The sequence below is a fragment of the Ursus americanus genome, chromosome 32, assembly GCF_024610735.1.
Source record: "Ursus americanus isolate L20-20 chromosome 32, mUrsAme1.1.p, whole genome shotgun sequence".
Lineage (NCBI taxonomy): Eukaryota > Metazoa > Chordata > Mammalia > Carnivora > Ursidae > Ursus > Ursus americanus.
In genome coordinates this window covers 6,228,150-6,249,394 of record NC_142158.1, presented here as the reverse complement: position 1 = coordinate 6,249,394, position 21,245 = coordinate 6,228,150, and the positions used below count along the sequence as shown (strand labels likewise).

The 21,245-nt window shown below is 46.6% G+C and overlaps 1 long non-coding RNA gene across 2 annotated transcripts; it reads left to right on the top strand.

Moving 5' to 3' along the window:
- Nucleotides 1-104: 104 nt before the first annotated feature.
- On the top strand, nucleotides 105-18,972 carry LOC148107305 (uncharacterized). Of its 2 annotated transcripts, none has more exons than XR_015722551.1 (3): nucleotides 105-689; nucleotides 15,822-15,971; nucleotides 16,690-18,972. It is a non-coding gene; the product is annotated as an uncharacterized LOC148107305 (long non-coding RNA). The 2 variants fall into 2 exon arrangements; XR_015722552.1 differs by lacking the exon at nucleotides 105-689 and adding an exon at nucleotides 13,326-13,405.
- Nucleotides 18,973-21,245: the final 2,273 nt, after the last annotated feature.

Sequence of the window (21,245 nt, the reverse complement as noted above, 5' to 3'; positions counted from 1 at the left end):
CTCCCGCGCCCTCCCCCCGGCCGCCCTCCCTCCCTCCCTCCCTCCCTCGCTCCCTCCCTCCCTCCACCCCACCCCGCCCTGCCCCCTCCACGCTCCGCGCCGCCTTGGGGAGGGCGCGTTCGGCCTCAGCGCTCACTCCTCCCCCCTCCCAACCTGGCGGCAGGCTCCGTCTCTTATCTCGCTCTTCTCTCTCCAGGGTTCTCCTCGGCCTTTTAATTCCTCTCCCGGCCACTTTCCCTCTCACCTACCCACCCTCTTTCAAACCGAGGGACCGAAGACTAAGTCACGTTTTGCTAGGACGACGCCCATCCCCAGCAAAACTCGACCACCTATATATAACTCTATGAGATCTTCTTTCTCGTCGCCTCTTACAGTACCCCTGCCTCCCATCCCAGAGACCAGCCACCCCCTTCGGAGCGGACCCACCTATTCTTCCCGTCTCCCCCCTCATCCCCCTTCTCGCTCTCCTCCTCCTCCCCCTCCCCTCAACTCACCCCCACCGCGTCTCCGTCCTCCACCTACTGCTGGCTCATCCTGGGCCGAGCGGTGCTGCCGCTGGTGCTGGGGCTGCCGCCGCCGCCGGGAGCCTCCTTAGCTGCCTTCCCCCCGTGCCCGCATTGACACCATCTGTCAACTTCATTTAGACATTACAGCCCTCAGCCACACGCCAGGGCGCCACACGCCCAAAGGTAAAGTGCCAATCCTCTCTCTTTCTGACAGGGCCTGTAGGCTCCGCAACAGTTGCTAGTGGAGGGCGAGAAGCCGAGGCGCTGCAGAGCACCCCCCCCCCCTCCGCCGCTGAAACGATCATGAACAGTTTTGGAACTTTGAGAAGACCGGTGTAGATAGAGAAAATTCAGCCAAGGTTTAGAGACTCTGGAAGAACAGTCGAATAGGATGCATGTTTGCGTTGGTTTCCACTTCCTTTCCGTTTTCCACTTGATGTTTTGAAGAAAAAAAAAAAAAGGAAAGGAAGGAAGGAAGGAGAAAAGAAAGGAAGAGAAATGCAGAAAGAAGGCTGCCACTGAGTGAGATAAGTGAGGTAGCTGTATCTACAGTGGGTCCTGAAGGGGTGTGTACTGTCACTAGGTTTGCCTCCTCAGTCTCCTGTTGTCCACCAAAAATGCTGTGCCATCTCCAAGCTGCCTTATGTAGAACACTCCACCCAGTGTGGCTAATTCCTCTCTAAGTATGAGAGAGGCTGGGAGAGAGGATGTGCCCTCGGGAGGAATCACTTCCAATGAGACCCGACAGTTAGTTATTGGATTACACGTGCAAGGAAATGTAGTCTGACCAGGGACAGGGGCTGGAAGTGGGAGGAGGAGAGCCCGAGGCCTGGGAGCTGGCTGGGCCACACAAGGGCTGATGCAGGAGGCCCAGAAGGGGACGTGCTGCAGACCAGAGGACCAAATGGGAGGCTGGGCTGGGCACACCTCTGTGTCTACTCTGAAGGCACGAAGGTGCAAGGATTTGTGCTGGGGAGCCTGGGGAGAGGGTTAGGATGAGAGCATCTGAGACATGGGTCTGGGATCCAGAGAAAGGCCAGCTGCAAAGAGCCTTGAAACAGAACTGAGGCAGGTTTTGAGGGGATGGCACTAGCTATCTGTGCCCCTGGAGATACTAAATAGAGTATCTGCTCCTGGCTGAGTGTGCTAGTGGGGCTGTAGAAGCAGAGGAGAAGGAGGGGTGGGAAGGGGGAAGCTGGGGGCTGGGCTGGGGCTGGCCCCAGACAGTGACCTGAAGTTGAGTGGAAGCAGGCTTTTTCCATCAAACCCTGCCTGGATACCACACACAGAGACCGAGTGTCAGTTTACTGCCCTGAGCCGGGCTCCTTTTCCCTAAGCTCCACAGTAATTAGACAAAGAAAACCTAAATTAGCTGAACAGGCGTCGACAGCTTCCTCCAGAGCACCCCTGGTACCTACATGGGAATGTGTCCGAAAATGGCTTGATTGTAGCCGAGAGTCAGCTAAGAAAACACGGCTAAAATGAACTCAGTTTACCGCTCATTTCCAATAGAAAAAAGAAACAAGTCAGTCTTTTCCGGATGGGATGTTTTGATTGAGTTAGGGTAGGGAGGTTTGCAGTTGTTACTACTTCTAAGAATTTCTTTCTGAGTGACTTGGGAGCATATTTTGGGGATGGGTCCCCATTTATTTTAGTTTTGTTTTCTCTTACTCCCTTTTGTCATTTTACGTGGGATAATTTAAATGTAAGTAACTAAATATAGACGTATATATAGTGGGCTCACTAAATCAATGCTTTGAGTGTCTGAAAAATAATTAAATACAATAGAAACTGGAGTGAGGAGGAAAGAGAGTAACTAAAAGGAGCCCCATGACATAGCCTTCACTGTGTGTGTGTGTGTGTTTAGTGGGAATAGAATTGGCCCAGGTGGGAGCAGAAGGAAAAGGAAGGGAATCATCTCATTTGTAGGAGAGGGTGATGGACAATGGATTTTGGGAAAATTCAGCGAGCAAGTAAATATCACTGTCACTGAACCCTCTCTGATTGTCCACACCTAAGAATTCTATGTACATTGGAGTTCAGGCCCTACAAGGTTTTAGGACCCAGAGATGGAAGAATAAAAAGCACCAACCCTAAAAGCCATGCAGGTTAAAATATCAGAGAGTTTTAGAGGCTCCCTTCCCTATCCAATCCAAGGGACAATGGAATCCATTTTACCTAAACTCTCCAAACTTGCAAGAAATACCACCTATAGTTTGCTGAATGTTACAGGAGGCCAGAGAGGTCCTGGAAAGGCAGTAGGTATTGGAGTTACAGCTCCAACCAGGAGCAGTTCTGCTGACTTGAAGCCTTTTTCTCTCTCCGGGGAACTAAATACTACCCCTGCACTCCACAAAAATATGGAGGTAAATGACCTTAGTTATCTGAGCAGGAAGAGGCTCTTCTCGAAAATTCTTTCTTGCAGACCCCATTTTTGCCTATGGAAATTTCCCAACACAGACCCTTAGGTCTAGAAATATAAAACCTCTGTTTGTTCCTTATAGACTTCACAGGTACAAGGCTTTCCACTCACATCATGTCACCACCACGTGGTCTAAACACAGGTATCTCCCCTTTAGCCATAAGGAAACAGGGGCTCAGAGAGATCAGATGACCCCCTGCAAGTCACACCTGGGGAAGTGACAAAGCTGGCCTGTAGTGGGGGGCCTGGGATCCCAGTTCAGTGCTGCTTCCACTGCCTTGCAACAAAACCTCTCAACTTTGTTTTAATTACTGATTTATACCCGTCTCCTGGGTAAGAACGCATGCGGTAACAAATCATGTCAATTTCTTTATCCCTGGCAAGAATATTTGAATTTCTGTTTAGAAGACAGTTTAAAAGGAAAGTTGTCTCTGATACGTAGCCTTGCTTAGGACGGTTCCCTCTCTCGAAAGTCCTTTCTTATGGTGGTGAGCTCTTCCTGACTGACTTTCATTGCCTTGTAAACAACAAAAATCTTGATTTATTTTTTCTTACTGGAAGGAAAGGTATGGCTCGTTAAAATAAATACAGATGAGCCCAGGCTGTTCCTCGCTTAACCAGAAATACACAGCGTCGGGTGCAACCGCCCTTTGTCCATCCCCGGTGCTCTGTCCCCCTTCGGTTGACTGTCTCCGTCTGGGCTGCGGGTTCCTTTCCCGCTCCAAATCCCAAGGCCCCGCCCCTGCTCCAGCGCAGGGGAATGTAAACTTCGGGAAGCTTCGGTTTCTCCGATTTTGTTTTGTAATCGGCGTTTTATTCTAGGAAATCTCTTCATTATTGCGGTTTAAATTTTATGTTCTTAGCATACTTCCTCTGCTTCGTGGGTTTTACATGAAATGGCTTAGACTAAACCAGTTACCGACCGGACAGACGCATCCGCACCGACACTGTTTACTGCCATCTAAGACCTCTCCTCCTCGGGGCACTTCTCGCTCTGCTTGCCCCTCCCTTCTTCCGCCAGCCTGGCTGGAGCAAAACCTCTTCCCAAATCAGTCTGGAACTGACCACTGTATTCCCCCTGTGTTTTGGTACAAAATTAACGTGTGTAGAGGACTCTCCAGCTCCCGAGAGGCCTTTCTAGATGGGGACGATGGGCTCAGTGCTGAGGCTCAGGGAATGTCGGCTTGTTGGAGGAAACCGAGGAAGACCACTAGCCTATGCGCCACAAGAGGCCCCTCTAGAAACTTTAATTTATAATAGAAAATCCAGCCAGGAGGCCAGGGGAAGGCGCCGAGGAGAGGGGAACTTGGAGAGGAGGGGTAACGGTGGGGATTTTACACCCTTCTAGGCGTCTGCTCTTCTTCCTTGGTCCAGAAACCCCCCAGACCTCCGGATTTGAACACCAGCCACCCAATTCCAAGTGTTTATTTGGATAGATTTTTTCCACTCTCCAAACTCCTGTCCCCGGCAGGCCTCTTTTTATAGCCACCTTCCTGAAAGATCCGCGGATAGCCCCCATCTCCTGGGCCTGGCGGTAGGCATGAATTGATACCTCGCTTGACCTGGTCTGAGGTTCTTGGAGAGGAAGGAAAGACGGATCCGATCTACCAGACCCCCATGTAGAGACTGTGCCTCTTCCTATTTTAGCACTTCTCAGATTTCAAGGCCCTGGTGCCCTTTGGTTGGGAGACACAACATTGGGATGCTCCCAGGAGCAGGGCCCATCTGCCCACAGGCCCTGACCTGGGTGCTGTCATAGTGGTACCGGGCCAGGCACCCTGAGGGCTCCGGTGGACAGTCCTTTTGTATCGTCCACAGCCTGCTGCGTTTATAGGTCGGCCTGAGAGGAGGGGTTCCGTGGCAGGGGTCGCCATTCTTCCTAAAAGGCAGCTCTGATGCCTGCAAGGAGGAGAGAAAAGGGGCAGTGCTGGAAAAGACACAGTCTGTGCGTTTGGGAAGGGGAAAGGAATGTCGGGGTTTCCAGGAGCGAAGGAAACACATTCCCAGCCTTGGGAGAAAAAAGGGGGAAATAAGTGTGGATGCTGGTGCCCCTCAGCACGTTAATTTTGCGTCCACTCTTGCTGCTGGGAGGGAAGTCCCCCTTGATGAGACAAAAACCGGAGGAACCAGGGCGTGTCTCAGGAGCGGGGCCCTTAAGGCTATTTTGAGCTCGGCACCACTTCCCCTGAGCCCACCCTGCTGCGCCTCTGGCCGGGGCCCGCGCACCCCCTCCTCTGCGGCCCCACGCCTTGGGAGGCCTCGCGCCCACCGCTTCTGCTTATCTACCCAGGCTCTGGAGGAAGGTGGCTGGGCGTCGGGAGCGCCAGGCCGGGCGGGCTGGAGGGCCGGGCCCACCTGGGAGGCACCCTTGTGCTGGGAAGGGTTAGCCTCGGGCACTGAAAGAAGGAGTGTGCGCGCCCAGGGCAGCAGAACGCGCTAGCCAAACGCGCACCGAGGTCGCAAGGCCATGCCTCGAACGCCCCCCGACGGAGGAACTAGACCGGCCCGGCGGGCCGGGAGGCGCCCTGGAGGTCCCGACCCAGCCGTGGTCGGGTTTTCTTCACGTGTCTGATTCGTCTCCTCTCCCCACGCCCTCCTCCTCCCTCCAAGTAAATAAATATCTCCGAGGGCAGCGAACTCCGCGGGGCGCCGGGCCCTGCGCTCGGTGCCGCAATGGATGAACTTCCTGGAGCATCAAAACTCCCCTCCTGTCCTCCCTGCTGAGCTCAGGATATGGGGCACGCTTGCTTCTCTTCAGAAAAGGAAACGTAGCTCTTCCAAAAATATAAATCAGTGCTGACGTCCAAATATTTCTTTTGTCCTCCAGCATCCTCTGTGGGGATAAATAAAACGTGCTCGGCGCCCAGAGCCCGACTCGGGACCTCGGGCGCCCAGACGCCGCCTTGGAGAAGCTGATTTTTGGGAGCCCTCCCTCTCATCCATCTCCCATTACTCTCCTCCCTGCCCCTCCTCCAGTCTGGCAGTCGATCCCTGTTTTGGGGTGCGGCCTGACCGTTGGTTGCGGGAGGAGGACAGCTCTGGGTCACAGAGGGCAAAAGGCCCGTGAGGCCAGGACCAGGGGGGAGCCAGCGCTCACCAGAGCTAGCACAGAAGAGGAGACGGGGGAAGGCACGGGAGACAGTGGCTCTCCGGGAAACTGAGGCCGCCCATCCTAAAGGAGGCCCAAAAGCTGCTTCTCCAAGCTGGCCTTGCTTTGGAGATTTCTAGTCTTCCCAAGGAGTTAGCAGCTGCCGGGTTCCCCATCGGCATTGCCAACCCCAGGGCAGCCTCCTCTTAGAGAAGAGCCCAGAGGAGTCCGTGTATGTGAGCCTACACGACTCCGCGTGGGGCATCTCTGAAGGCGGCTGCCCATGAGAAGGAAGGGGGCTTTTCAGTGTTAGAGGCTGTGGCCTCCTTGTGCTGGTCCTAGCTGTTGAGCCCATGAAACCCACGGATGGCCTGAGCCCGGTGGTCCTCTCCCCCACGCTCCCACTTCCTCCTCCAACTTGGGAGAGGTGGATTGATTTTCGGTTGGGGCTTTGAAAAGAAGTCTAGAACAGAATACCCTTAGTACATCAAGGTGGCCTGACGGTGCCTCTGGCACCTCCACTTTCCTTCCTGCTCCCCTGATACCCTGGTGTTGGGAGCCCACCAGCCTTTCTTCTGTCATCACTCCCTACCCCCAGTGAATCACCGTGGGGCATCCACGTGGTGAAGCATAAAAGGCTCCCGTGGCTGAGGGATCCAGGCAAGGAGAAGTCTTCACCTGCCCGGGGCCCACTTACCCTCCTCTCATTCCCTCATGCCCTTCCCCCTTAGCTGCAAGTGTTCCTTTCCAGGCCTGGTTCTTTCAGGCTGCGTGGTGGGGGCTGTTCTCCGGCCACCCCCTCCCATCTCCAGGGGGGTCTTTATTGATGAGCTGCCTCAAAAACCCCCGCCCAATATGTCCCAGAAGGGTTTAGACAATCCATCACCCACCACTTCAAGAATGCTTCCTCCCTTTCAAACACAATCCTCGCACACCAGGCGGGCTGCGGTGGGGAGGGGCGCGCACTTGAAAAGAAAGCAGCTATATAATCAACGTCAAACCATCCCGCAACCTTTAGGAAACAGGGACTCGGGCCAAAAATCTCTCCAAATGATTTACGCGGCCCTCGTCGCCCTCTCCTCCACCCTCCGCTTTGACTCTCCCCTGTGCCTGCAGTCGCGCGGCACGGCAAACGCACATCCCTGCTTTGCATTGAAGGTCAACGTTAAAAGCTGCTCCGTGGGCGTAGTTTGCATTTTAGGAGAAAGCGTTTTTCGTCTTGGGGTTCAAGGAGGACATGCTTTTGGGGTCTGGTCACAGTGCCCTTGTCGGTGGAAAGGGGTGAACTGGGAAGGCTGGACATGCAGCTGTGGAGTCGTCAAATGAATGTCTCCTTCCCTCCCTCCAAAAACCCTCAGATTTTGCGGTGTTGTGGGCTGCGCCTCCCCTTTCCTTTGGGTGCCCGCGGCGGGGAAGCAGTTCTTTTCGCTTCCGCTGGGTGGCGCCAGGCTCTCGGGAATCGCCGTCTACGGGGTTGCCCAGCGCGCCTCCAACGATGCCGCTCCCTCTACTTCACCTGTCCAAGGCTCCTGACGCCGCGGTCCCGGGTCCCCGCAGCCCCGCAGCCCAGACCCCAGTATCGCTTACCTCGTACTCGGTACTCGGTTGGCCACCTTAGGGCACATTCTGCTTTTCCCATCCCCACGCCTCGTTAACATTTAAAGAAAATAAGTCACAAACTTGGTACTCCTTTATTGAAGTGCGCTCTCCGTTGCAAACATGCTTTCTCCGTGCCGAAGAAATTCAGGGTTCAGTTCAGTGATTTTGGTTTCCCTAAGCCAGGGGTAGAGGGCTGTGTCTTCATTTGTCAGTTACACACCCCGAGCTCCTGGCGCTCTCCTGGGGTCTGGTGGAAAACAGACCACTGAGCGTCTGGTGAAGTCAGCTCCAGCTAGTTCTGCGGCGGGGTGTCTTGGAGAAGGCGCTTTCTTCTGCCTTGGCGTTCTCATCCGTGAAGAGGCTCACAGACCTCTTTCTTGTCTTCTGGGTCTACAGTGAGAGGAATACAACTTTTTGCTTTTATTTTTTTCTCATTCCTTTTGACTGAAGGAAGCCAGGCGGCTTCCTAAATTTGTGCTGGTGAAAGTCTGTAAGATAAAGGGAAAGTTGGAGGTCCTTTTAGGGGAGGCTGAATACCAAGGGCAGATTATAAGCAGGCTAGGAGTGGACTCGGGATTCCAGAAGGCCAAAGGCACTAGATTTGGAACCTGAGACCAAGATGTCAACCATTGGCCTTCCTCTGTGTCGTGGTATCAGAAGAAACTGGGTTTTTGTCTTTTAGGAAATAGGGCATTCTTCACTGCAACTGACTTTTATTTTAAAAACTAAATATTAGCTTTACTGAGGTATAATTTCTATACAATAAAGCACACCCATTTTTATATGAAAAGGTTCAGCTTTTATTTTTCTTTTTATATTTTTATTATGAAAAGTTTCATAGTACAGAGAAGCAGAGAAGGTATATAATAAGGCTTCCCGTCAATACCCCTCACCTAGATTTAACAGTTATCAAGATTTTGCTACACTTGCTCCGTTTTTCTTTTCTCTATTTTCATTTCTTGCTGAAATATTTTAGGGCAATTCCAGAGATCATGTTTTAAAAGTGCAACTTATTACTTCTCAACACACCCACCAGTTCTAGCTCTCTCATACCTAAAACAATGTTTTGGTGCAGACAAGCACACTTCCTTGGGGAAGTTGGAAACAGGGCTGGGACATTGTTCTGGAGGTGTATCTCACAAACAGGACTCTCCATCCTGCTACCCTGTCCTCCCAAGTGACTTCCAACCCGAAAAATCTTGGCTTTGTCCTGGCTACTGGAACTGCCAAGAAGTTTATAGATTTTCCCTCCCGAACTCTCACTGGGGCTGGGTGCGTGTTTTAGCAGTAAGCTGTGAAAAGGGTTTCAGCCATTTGTTCAGTGCCAGAGTTAACCCCACACTATTTCCATTCATGCATATCAGATCACACATACAAAATTTATTTTATTGCAAGATCATACGTGACCTTTGAATACATCTATCCCGATGTATGTGTGTGTATGTTTATCCATGTGGACTATATAGTAAGTAGTTTCTGAATCATTTACCCAGACAGTGGCTAGCCAGGAAAGAATCTTTCATACTGTTTGGAAGTGCTTGTGAGAAGATTTTGGACTAGGCTGGAAGAGAAGTGGTCCTGGGGGGCTGGACCAGGAGGCACTGGTTTGCTTGTATCCCCAACCCCCAGTTCACACCGGGACCGGTATAAATATTTCAGAAATATTTGTTATTGATTTGTCTTCCTTTTTTCCTGCTCCCCCAAGTAATACGTGTTACCTTTGTTCTTACCATTTCCTTCACCCTCGGGGCAACCTGGAGCAGATGAATAGTGATGTGGTGATCATAGTAACCTCAGATTTTGTTTGACAGTTGCACCTGCTCCGGATGACCTTGAGTAAGTCTCCCAGCTTCAATTCCTACTTTTTTTTTTTGTAAAGTGGAAATAAGAATAAAAATTTTAAAATAATGCCTCCTCCTGCGATGATTATAAAGATGAAATGAAAATTGTAAAAGTATTAACATTTTGACATTTACACATTTATACTGTTATTTTTGGCCCAATCCAACAAAATTGCTGTTTAGTTTTAAGGTACTTCTGTAAATTTTATGCATACTTGGGATCTTTCCTTCCCAGGGCAATCTCTTAAATGCTTTTTTGGTTTTGTCCCTAATAAGGAAATGATGGTGGGTCCACTGCCTACAAGTTTAAGTCCGTCTCTGCGGGCTCGGGTCTCTGGTCTCCAGGTATGTTCAGGCGGTGGGTGGCGCTGCGTGGCTCCACAGAGAAGGGCAAATACTTCGGGTGGGGGCGCGGGGGCGGGGGAGGAACGTTTCCCTTAAACTGGATCACGCGGCCCTTGAAGGAATCTGACTCTTTCGCAGCACCCGGGCCCGGAGGCGCGCCCTCTCAGGGTGGTGGGTCAATGCCTGGTGGCCCAAGCAGGGCACGTGACCAGGGCGCGGTGAGTGTGTGTGCGTGTGCGGGCGCGTGTGTGTCGTAGAGCTCTGTCAGAGGACCTCACACGAGTAAGACAGCGAATCCCTTGTCCGAGTGCCTCGCGGAAGCTCCTGCCTGATAATGTTAGGCACGCGGGCGGCGCAAATATGTGGGATTTAGGCTGACTCACGGGCGGTCCAGCCACCGACAGCTGATTTGCATTCGACGTTTTCGAGATCCCATGGGAAAAGCGTGAAATCGCGGAAGAAAAATTCGCCTGCCTGCTGCCGCTTGAGCTGCTAGGGTTCCTCGCAGATTCCTCGCGGACGTGGGCCGCCAGCAAAGCAAACCGCGGCGTTTGCTTGTTTTAGGCGGAAATTTCCTCGTTTCCCCTCCATTTCCCGTTTGCAACAGGCTCAGGCTCTGGACCGTCTTGTGGGAGGTGGAGTGGCAGGCGAAGAACCCTCCAGGTCCACCATAACCGCAGCGCCCGGGGCAGAAGGGTGGTCCCTACCGTCCTGTATGCCGGGATACAAAAGGGCCACCGCCCGACACCCCTATTCCATCCAACGCACTGGGCTCACGAGGCTCTGACTCTGAAAATGTAACCTGCAGTTTGAAATACTGAGGTCGTAAATGCTTTTTAGTCCATTTAATTTTTGCGTGTGTGTGTGTGTATGTCCTCACCCATACACCTTGCACATGCTAGTTACCTGACCTTGAGCAAGTTACTTTATTGCTTCGGAGTTCAGTTTTGTCATTTCTGTAATTGGGATTATAATAATAGCTGACCTTTAGAGTTGCTAGGAGGATTAAACGAAATAATACAAGCCGCGCGTAGAACAGCGTGCAGCACGTGGGGAGCGCTCCACAAACATTGGCCTGGAAGCTGACTGCGCGGATTCCAATGACCTGGGACCCTTCGCCAGCGCGGCCCTAGAGCTTTCTCCCCGGTGACTTCCGGTTGTGGTCCTCCGGGCCTAAGGAGAATTGGGCCCCTCCGCCTGTCCCAGCGCCAACCAAACTCTTGCGCTTCGATTAAGAATTAAGAGTTAGAAACGGAGCTCGGAGAGTGCAGAAAGGCCCCGGTAGGACCCTGGGGCCGAAGGCTCAAGCCCGCAGCAGCGGCGCGCCAAGGCGGAGAGGCTTCTAAGAGCAGTCTGGGCTAAAGCGCGTTGGGATGGGTCCAGCTCTGCGAGAAGGGAACTGGTGGCTGGCGTTCGACTTGGTTTGGGGCTACTTCTCCATGCCTCGGCAGCGTCACTCGGTTCGCTCAAGGCGGTCAGATTGCTTGGGGGCGGGGGTGGTGCTGGCTCCCTTGGGCAGCGGTGCGCTACTGCGACCCCAAAGTGGGAGTGCGCCCATCCTGGGCAGAGTGGAACGGAAACGTGGGGCACAGAGGGCGACAAGTTCAGAAGCTGGGGGTGGAAAGCGGAGACAGCATTTTCATTTTAGTGCCTTCGACGTTTGCCCTGTATGACTGTTGGCCAGGTTCATCTCCGTCCAGGACCTATCTCCAAATATTGCTTGGAAAAGGCAGACAATAAACGGCCATTTCTTGGCTGTTGGCCTTTGCTTGACATCGGCGCGGACCTCTCCAGGACGGAGGGCCTGAGTAAAAAGGGCAGGCTGGCTTCTCCGAGGGCGAAAGCGTCCCCCCGCAGCGGCCGCAGAATACCAGGCGCAAAACTTTAGGCAGAGCCGCCGCTCTCCGCCACCGCGGCTTGGAGGGCGTTTTCTGGACGCCGCTGCTCCGCGGGCCGGGAGGGGGAGGGGGAGAGGGGAAGTGACCTCTTGAACCTCATCAAATGCAAATCCTATAAGAAATTTTTTAAGGAAAGAAAAGCGGAAGGACAGGAAAATGGAGAAACGCGGAGTCCACCTGAGGCTTGAATGGCCTTTTTAGAATTCCAAGCCCCTGGGGTTTGCAGACTTCTCTGCGGTAGACCGAAGATTGGTAATGAACTTTGGATTTTCTCTCTGGAGGGTGAAGCTACCAGCTGACTTCCTCCAATATGCATATTTTACATATATAAACACCTTAGCAGTTTAATATCCATTGAAACAGATCATTCACATAAACTCTTACTCTTTAAACTATCTGGCACAAAAAAATAGTTTTTCTTTATTCTGGTTCTTTTTCTTCCTTCTTTTCATTACTGGTTTTTGCAGCTAAGGTTTCATGTCCCCGTTGGTGGGCAAAGTGTTTTTATATATAATTTTGCTGTCTGTTTAGTTGTAACGACCCACATGACTTTCCCTATCAACATGGGTCTAGGGTAGATTCAGAATTTTATTTTCCCTATTGGAGGGATAATATAATTTTGGAAAAAGCAAATGTCCTTTTTGTTTGGCTCTTGGTTGTTAGCTAGGCCATGAGGTTGCTAGTGGAGTGTTCACCGGCACCAAGGCTAATGAGAGACTCAGCTGTGACTAGTTCTTGGCTTTAGAAGAGACTGACCTACTTGGTGAGTCAGATATCCACCTATTTAGTCTTCAAGTCTCTGGAGTTAAAATGCTAAGAATTTGAAAAACTGTGGGTTTTCATTTGTCAACTTTTCATTCAGCAAAGAAAAGGGGGCTCAAAGTTTTTTTCTTCCGCCATTGAAAGGAAATGCTATTTCAAGACAGGAAAATATAAACTAAACCTCCAGGACCCATGTCACGGAACAAAATGGGTGTGGAAAGTTAAATAGGCCAACAGGGAAGACAGAATTTTGGGAGGGAGCCTGGGAGAGGCAGGGACAATTAGGTCTTTTGGACAGTGATGCTGTTCTGAATAAGGGGGCAGCATGCATTTGGGGATCTGTGCTGGTGACAGAGAGGGGCAAAGTAAAGGGGTAGGGAGTGACAGATTCCTGTAGGGAGCACTTTCCATCTGGAAGAGTAGGTTTAATTATCACCCATCTTTGGTTGCTTTGTGTAGATGGAGGGTGTCTGTTGGAATCAGGCTGAGAGAATTGGCCCTGCTGAGCTCAGCAAAGATGGAATTTAATAAGCTTGTTTTGTGGATTCTACCTATGAACACTTTTGCTGTTGGAGGGCTCTCAGAAAAGATCTGAGCCTGAAGTCCTTTCCATTTATAAATCAGTTACAAAAAATGTAGTTGAATTGGTGTGCATTTTATGAGCATGGAGATTTAACAAAAGGGAAAAGAATGTAGATGCATATAGCAGGTTAAGTATGATGAGAATTTGTGTGTGTGTGTGTTTTGCTTTTCATATTTTAACTTCATGGATTATATGTAAATCCACAGTAATGTGAGAATAATACATAATTTTGAGTGTCTTGAATTCATTTTGATGTATTCTTTTTCCCTTTTCACTAGGAAATTGTTTCAAAATCAAGATTTTATTGATGTCTGGACTTTAGATATTTCTACAAAGTAAAGATCAGAGTTGGATAGTAGAGGTAATATCCTCTAAAAATATTTTTCCTGGCCTATATTACTTATACTTTTTCTTTATTTTTCATTCCCTTTTCTTATATAATGACTTAGTGCAATTTACTTTCATACCTTGACTTAAAAGTGGAATTTCAATGGATGAGAGTAGAAGAAATCATGTTGCTCAAAAAATGTAGGGAAGTCCATTTGGGTCATTAAAGTTACCTTCATGTAATCTACTTTTTAAGGCTTTAATGCTACTTTAAGAAAAGGATTAAGCTTTGAATATTTAAATGATTTTAAAATATTCTAAGTTTCACTTTTAGTTTTGTGGGATAACTTACATTGTATTTACTTATGATTTACCTTGTCTTTTTTTAGAGAACACGAATAACTTAGCGAAAGTCTATTAACCTTCCCATTAATCCTCTTAAGAGAGAGGTAAACACATCTTTACTTTTTGAAACTGTGACAATGGAGTTATTGGAAGATTAAAAGTAAACCCTGAGGACAATACAGTTTGACACTTTCATTAATAACTGGGAGTTTCAAAAGAAAGCAATGTGTCAGAGAATAGGATAAAAATGTATTTAAAAAATCTTTGCTATATCTAGAGAATTTTCTAGTTATATGTTTCTTTGATTTGCCTGGCATCTTTTCCTTCCTTCTATTGGCGGTAGCATCTCTGTATCCTTAAGAATTTCTTTCCTCCCACTCACTGTTGTGCTGGTGCAGTCACACTGTTATGACACCCCCTGACTTGGGGTGGTTATGCAACCTATGCCGGTCTATATCACACAACCTTTGGCCATTGTGGTTGGCCAAGTCTAGGCGTGTGATCAACCTCAGTCACTTAGAATCCTCTGGGATAATATCTTAAAGATAATAAGAGAGGCTCACTCTTTTCTCTCCTGGATCAGGAGCCATAAGGAAGCATCCATGGAACTTCTTGTGGCCATCTTGTCATTTCCCTGGTTCCTTGGTTGAAGCCCACTTACAAGAGAAGAGAACCAACCCCAGAAAGAAGCAAAGGAGATAAAAGTATGGGCTGACAACACTGTCGGAGGCTGGGAACTGCCCAGGCCCTGGGATTCTCTTTTGATCAGCCAATTTCTCTCTTCCACAAATCATTTCTGAGTTGCTGTTCTGTACTAGGCACTGTGCTAGGTGCTGGGGAAACATTCAGAGGAAGACAGTCAAAGTCTCTGCTTTCAAAACTTAAATTTGAGGGAGGCGGAGACAGACAACAAACAAGTATACAAAAACCCTTTCAGACAGAGGAAAATAGTATGAAGGCAGACCATAAACAAATTAGTACATAAATGAGAAACTTTCTGATGGTAATGTAAAGGGGGAGAAATAATTTTTCCTTTACCCTTCTAGGTTCTGTGGCTGAGACTACCCCCATCCCTATAATAAAAGACAGATTGACAAAAGAAAAAACAACAACAAAACATATATGCCTCCTGTATACTGGGGAGAGACCTAGGAAAACTGAGTAACTCCCTGAAGTGGCCCCACCCACTTTCTTAACTATCCTCTAAAGCTAAAGGCAAAAAAAGACAAGACAAGACAAGACAAGACAAGACAAGACAAGACAAGACAAGACAAGAAAAGAAAAGAAAAAAAGATTTTGGGAGGGATTAGAGTCAATTGTGGGAGGTCATCAGGAAAAGCACAGTAAACAAGGATGTTTGATATACAGATTTAAATAGGTGCCTTCTCCAATGCTAAGAGTTTCTTGTGAGTTAGGTTTTCCTACTCACCCTGGTACAGAGAGGGAGACACTTATAAATGGAGATTTCCCTTACAAAGGGTAACTTATGCTCGGTTTTCAGAGCTTCTCCTGAGTCTGCTGTTTCTTTTCTTTTTTTAAAAAAAGATGTATTTATTTATTTGAGAGAGAGAAAGCACGAGAGAGGTGGGGCAGAGGGAGAGGGAGAGAGAATCTCAAGCAAACTCTGCTCTGAATGTGGAGCCCATGGGCTCGATTTCACAGCCTGGAGATCAGACCTGAGCTGAAACCAAGAGTCCGATGCTTTAACTGACTGTGCCACTCAGGTGCCCTGTGTCTGCTGTTTCTTAAAAATAATCAGGTTAACATAATTCTTATGTCAAAGTGGCATATTTTGAGGTGGTGTATTCTCTTCCTCTTCAATAATACATGATGATAATATAACTATAACATATAGTCAGTCAGAAAAGCCCTCCCTGGGGTGACATGGATCTGAGACTTGATGACTGAGAGCAGCCAGCTGTAGCAAGATCTGGGTAGACTGAGCATAAGGGATCAAGCAATGATCTTGGGACATTTAATGGATTTCGAGAGGACCTGGGTGCCTGAGCTAACATTCTTTACTCTAGGTGCCAGATGTTCAGAACGAGAGAGACAGCGCTGATAAATAATGATCAGGTTTGACACCTGGGCTCTTCTTTTTCTAGGTATTTCCCCCCTGCAAATACCTACCTTTCTGTTAATGGCCGTATGACATCACCACAGACATTTTACAATACAGCACAAAAACAACCACCTGACTGACTTTCTTCGGTTTTCTATGAGGTGCTCCTGTTTTAGTGACATATGTTTTACAGGTATGTTGATTGTTCTCATTTTAGTCACAGAGTCACATGAATGCTAATAAACTCTGTAGGCACTGAAGTCTGACTTCAGGATTAGAATAAGTAAATGGTAGATTGGAGGAAATTCTTGTTGTGTTTGGCACTATTCATATGATGTTGGTCATGCATGCAGGTCTGAAAATAAGAATGCTAGAGGATGACCTGAGTAGGTCTGAGGGAGGTTGGGCCTTGATTCAAAGGATGAAGGATAACACCCGTGATAAAAAGATGACAGAGTTGGGAGCTTTTGGTTTTAAAAAGCTGAAGAGGGATTTTACTTGTGGTCTTCAGGAGAAAGATCCATTGAAAATTAAAAGTGGTTGTTGAGTTTTTAATCTATAGTGAAAGGGGACCAAGAATGTTATCTGCTGGGGTGGTTCAGGCTGCAAGGAACAGAAATCCTTACCAGTACCCTAACGGAATTAGCTCATGTAACTGGAAATGTTGGTGTAGGGCAGGTCTGGGGGCTGGTTGTGTTAGCAGCTAAGTCCTATCAGCTCAGTGATCTGTTTTTCTACTCTACTGGCTACAGAATCCACTTCATCCTAACTTGTTTATGTTCTGGTTGTAAGATAGCAACAGCTGGCACTGTGGGCTTTGCTGTTTGCATTCAGAAGGATATATATATATGGGGGAAAAAAGTCTTCTCTTCCAACAGTGAAATGAAAATGTTTTTCTCTTCATCTTTTAGGGCCGATTTAGAGCCCATGCATCTCTCTGCATCAATAACAGTCTCCAGCAGAATGTCATTCACAGATCATGTAAGACAGTCATAGGCAAGTACCATGGGGTTGATTTGGACTACTTAGGCTATGTCTCTGAAGCTCTTTTTCCCCTAAATTACATAATATCATGGGTCTCACATGTGTCATGGGATTAAGAAATGAAATGTGGGTTCTTTATGAAAGAAGGAGGGAGAAATGCATATAGAATAGAAAGTATGCATGAAACATTTAGACTAAGTATAAGGAAGAATAATCTAATATAGATGATTTTGTATATTAGGAAAATGTACCATGAAAAGACATGAAATCTCCTCAAAATCATAGGATTCTATTTGTCTGAAATTATATCTCTGATCCTATCTGAATGTGGGGGCATGGTGGGGTAGGAGCAAAGGAGAGTGCTTTCTAAAATTTCCACTTTAGAGTTAACTGAGATGCTGCTTGACACACATATTTGAGGGTCTCACCTCAGAGGTTTGGAGGTAGTATTTTAGAATGAGGTCTGTGGAGCTCTATTTTTAAAGAGTGATTCATATGAGTGTAGTGTGGTCTGTCAGCTGAACTCCATTTGGAAACCACTGGTAATGAATACAAAATAGAAATATTTTTTTAAAGCACATAAGGCACATTCACAAGAATTGACCATGTTCTAGGCCACAAAGGAAGTCTCAATAAATTCCAAAGAATTAGCATCCTACAAACCATATTCACTCACTGCAATGCAATAAATTGAGGTGTTTATAACAAGGACGTGAGAAGGATAATCTTAAAAAACATGTTTGGGAGTATATTTTTTAAAGTATGAAATAATGACTGAATTAAAAAGCTTATCACAAGGGAAATCATGAAATCCTGAGAGCTGATGACAGAGAAAGCACTCTACCTCAAAGTGCAGGTAAAGCATTACCTTTATAAAGGGAAATTTATAGCTTTGAAATCAATTTTCAGAAATTAAGAAAGATTGAGAGCAAGGAAGCCAAGGATTCAACTCAAGAAGCTAGAATAAGAGTAGTAAGGCAGTCCAAAGAAACAATGCATTAGTCTGAATTCTTACGTAGAAACAACGAAGTCCACACTGGCTAGATTCAACAGAAAATACCCTTATTAAAGGGTATTTACGGACTCCGATTTGGAAGGGCTGAAGAGTCAGTTTTGCTGCATCACCAGAACAAAATTAAGCCACCCCACCACATCACCACCACAAAATAGCCATGCATAGACCCTTCTGTACTTACCACCACTACTGGGCGCTATTAATACCTACTGTGGGACTTCAGGGGCTCCTTGACTCATGAATGCCCCTGGGGCCACCCTGGCCAGAAAGGAGTTTTTACATTCCATGTGTGGCACCTTGGTTACTCTATTTCAAGCCCAAGTCTCACGTGAGTGAGTCTGATTGACAGAGTCTAATTCTCAGGTATGAAGCTTAGCTAAGGGAAGTTGGGAAGGTGAGTTTCTGACTTGCACGTTGGGACATAGAACTCATCATGTAGGAAACTCAAAAGGCACAGGTTTGAGCAGGTGCCTGGCAAATACATTCTGCATTCAAGAAGGAAGGAAATCATAAAGATAATGGCAGAAACCAACGAAATGAACAACCTCCCTCTGCAATATTGAGATCATTTACAGAACCAAAAGATGCTTCTTTGAAAACAGTAAGATAGGGGCGCCTGGGTGGCTCAGTCGGTTAAGCGGCTGCCTTTGACTCAGGTCATGATCTCAGGGTCCTGGGATGGAGCTCACTAGGGAGTCTGCGCCTCCCTCTCCGTCTGGCCCTTCCCCTGCTCCTATGCTCAAGCTCTCTCTCTCTCACATAAATAAATAAAATCTTAAAAAAAAAACAAACAGTAAGATAGATACACCTCTGATGAGACTTAGAAAAACATTGATGTTATACACACATACTCTCTCCCTGTCTTTCTCCCCTAACTGTGCACACACATGCACACACACACACACACACACACACCCCACACACCAGGAGATAGCTAAAGTAAAGGGTTATAATTTGTAAACTTATAATTCTTCACTAACTCAAGATGCAAAGTCCTGAGAGACAGACAGTGATTGGAGGAGTCTGGCTTCGATGGCTGTCCCTGGGCTGCTGGGGAGAAGAGAGGTTCTGCCCCTCACCCCCCGCCCCGGTGTTTGGATTGGCAGGCAACCTCCCAATAAGACTATACACAATAGGAAATATCCCAAAAGGCAGCCAGCAAATAACAAATATCTAGGACTTGCAATGTGACTTATTTTGTTATAACCCTATTGATAGACATTTGTATTTATTCCAAAACTTCATTACTATAAAAAAGCTTCAGAAATATCTTTGTCATAATTTTTCTCTTGGAAGTGAAATTACTGGATGAAAAGAATAATTATAAGGCCCTTGATTAAGCTGTCAAGTTGCTTTCTTTAATGGTTGTAACACTTTCTAACCTCACCTGCTCTGGTAAGAGAGGGTCCATCTCACTGCATCTTTGCCAGCTTTGGTTAGTCCATAACAGAGGTGGTATATCATGGTTGTTTTAGTTAGAATTTTAAAATATATATGAGGGTAAACAATTTTACATATATTGCTTAAACTAATAACAGTATTTTGCAGGGTAGACATCATATTCTCCCTTTTATAGATGAGAAAACAAGCTTAAGAAAGATGAAAGAATCTCCCCTCAATCCCCCAGCTAGTCAGTAGAAGATGTAGGAATCAAACCTATTTTTTTCTTTTTGACTCTAAAGCCTTCATTCTTTTTTTTTTTTTTAATCTCTACACCCAACGTGGGACTTGAACTCTCAACCCCAAGATCAAGAGTCACATGCTCTTCTGATTGAGCCAGCCAGGTGTTCCTAAAACTTATATTCTTATTTATTGCTTTAATTCAGAGAAGACAGATATATTCAACTGAATATGTAAATTAACATACTTGAGGATAAGGGGCACCTGGGTGGCTCAGTCATTAGGCATCTGCCTTTGGCTCAGGGCCTGGGATCGAGCCCTGCATCAGGCTCCCTGCTCTGCTGGGAGCCTGCTTCTTCCTCTCCCACTCCCCCTGCTTGTGTTCCCTCTCTCACTGGCTGTCTCTCTCTGTCAGATAAATAAATAAATTCTTAAAAAAAAATTTTGAGGATAAGAAACAAATGGAGTCAGAGTTTCCCAAAGAGTGTTCCAAGGAACACGAGACTTCTCAAATTCTTTGAGTGAAAAACAATGTTTAAAACATTGGGAAATGCTGAATAATGTGTCCCTTCTTGGACACTTATAGCAAATGTCAGGATATTTCCAACTTTGAGAAGTCTTACAGCAAAGAAGTCTGTTTAACATTCCAGAAAAATAGTGTTCCAAAGAAACATGTTTTGGGAAATGGTACTAAAGTTTGTACCTCTTATTACTGTGTCATGTTTTATTGCACTGGCCAGAACATCTAGACAATGACAAATGATATTGGTGATAGTGGGTATTTTATTTTTCCCCTGATTTAATGAGAATGTTTCTAGTATTTCATCATGAAGTATGATGTTGGCCATGAGTTTAAGATAGATATAGGATTTACTATCTTAAGTAAGAATCCTTTATTTCTTATTTCCTGATTTAAAGCATCAGAAATGTTATTACTCTTCCCCACCTCGTGTTTTGTTTTTACTGTCACATTTTACATACTTTTATCTTGTGTATCTCTCTTTTTAAAAAGATTTTATTTTTTTGAGAGAGAGAGAATGAGTGGAGGAAGGGGGGAGGGAGAGGAAGAAGCAGACGGCCCACTGAGCAGGGAACCCAGTGTGTGGCTTGATCCCAGGACCCTGAGATCATGACCTGAGCTACAGGCAGATGCTTAACCAACTGAGCCACCTAGTTGCCCCTATCTTGTGTATCTCTTGACTAATTATCATGAAAGTAAAGGGATATTCCATGTGAAATGTAAATGTGAAAGTGAAAAAGATATTTCATGCAAATGGAAACCAAAAGGAAGCTGGAGTAGCTATACTTATATTAAACAAAAATAGACTTTAAAACAAATACTATAATAATAGGCAAAGAAATGATTACATAATGATAAAGGGGTCAGTCCAACAAAAAGGTATAACGTTTGTATATATTTATGCACCCAACTTAGGAGCACCTAAATATATAAAGCAGATATTGACAGAACTAAAGGGAGAATTAGATAGCAATATAATAATAGGTGGGGACTTTAATACCCCCTTACACCAATGAATAGATCATCCAGACAGAAAATTAATATGGAAACATCAGCCTTAAATGACACATTAGACCAGATGGACTTTACATATTTAAGAACATTCCATTCAAAAGCAGCAGAATGCACATTCCTTTCGAGTGCATGTAGACCATTTTCCAAGATAAATCCTATGTTAGGCCATGAAACAAGAGGATTAAAGTCATATTAAGCATCTTTTCCAACTACAATGGTATGAAACTAGAAATTAGTTACATGAATAAAACTGAAAAATTCACAAATATGTGGAGATTAAATAACATACCGCTGAACATTCAATGGGTCAATGA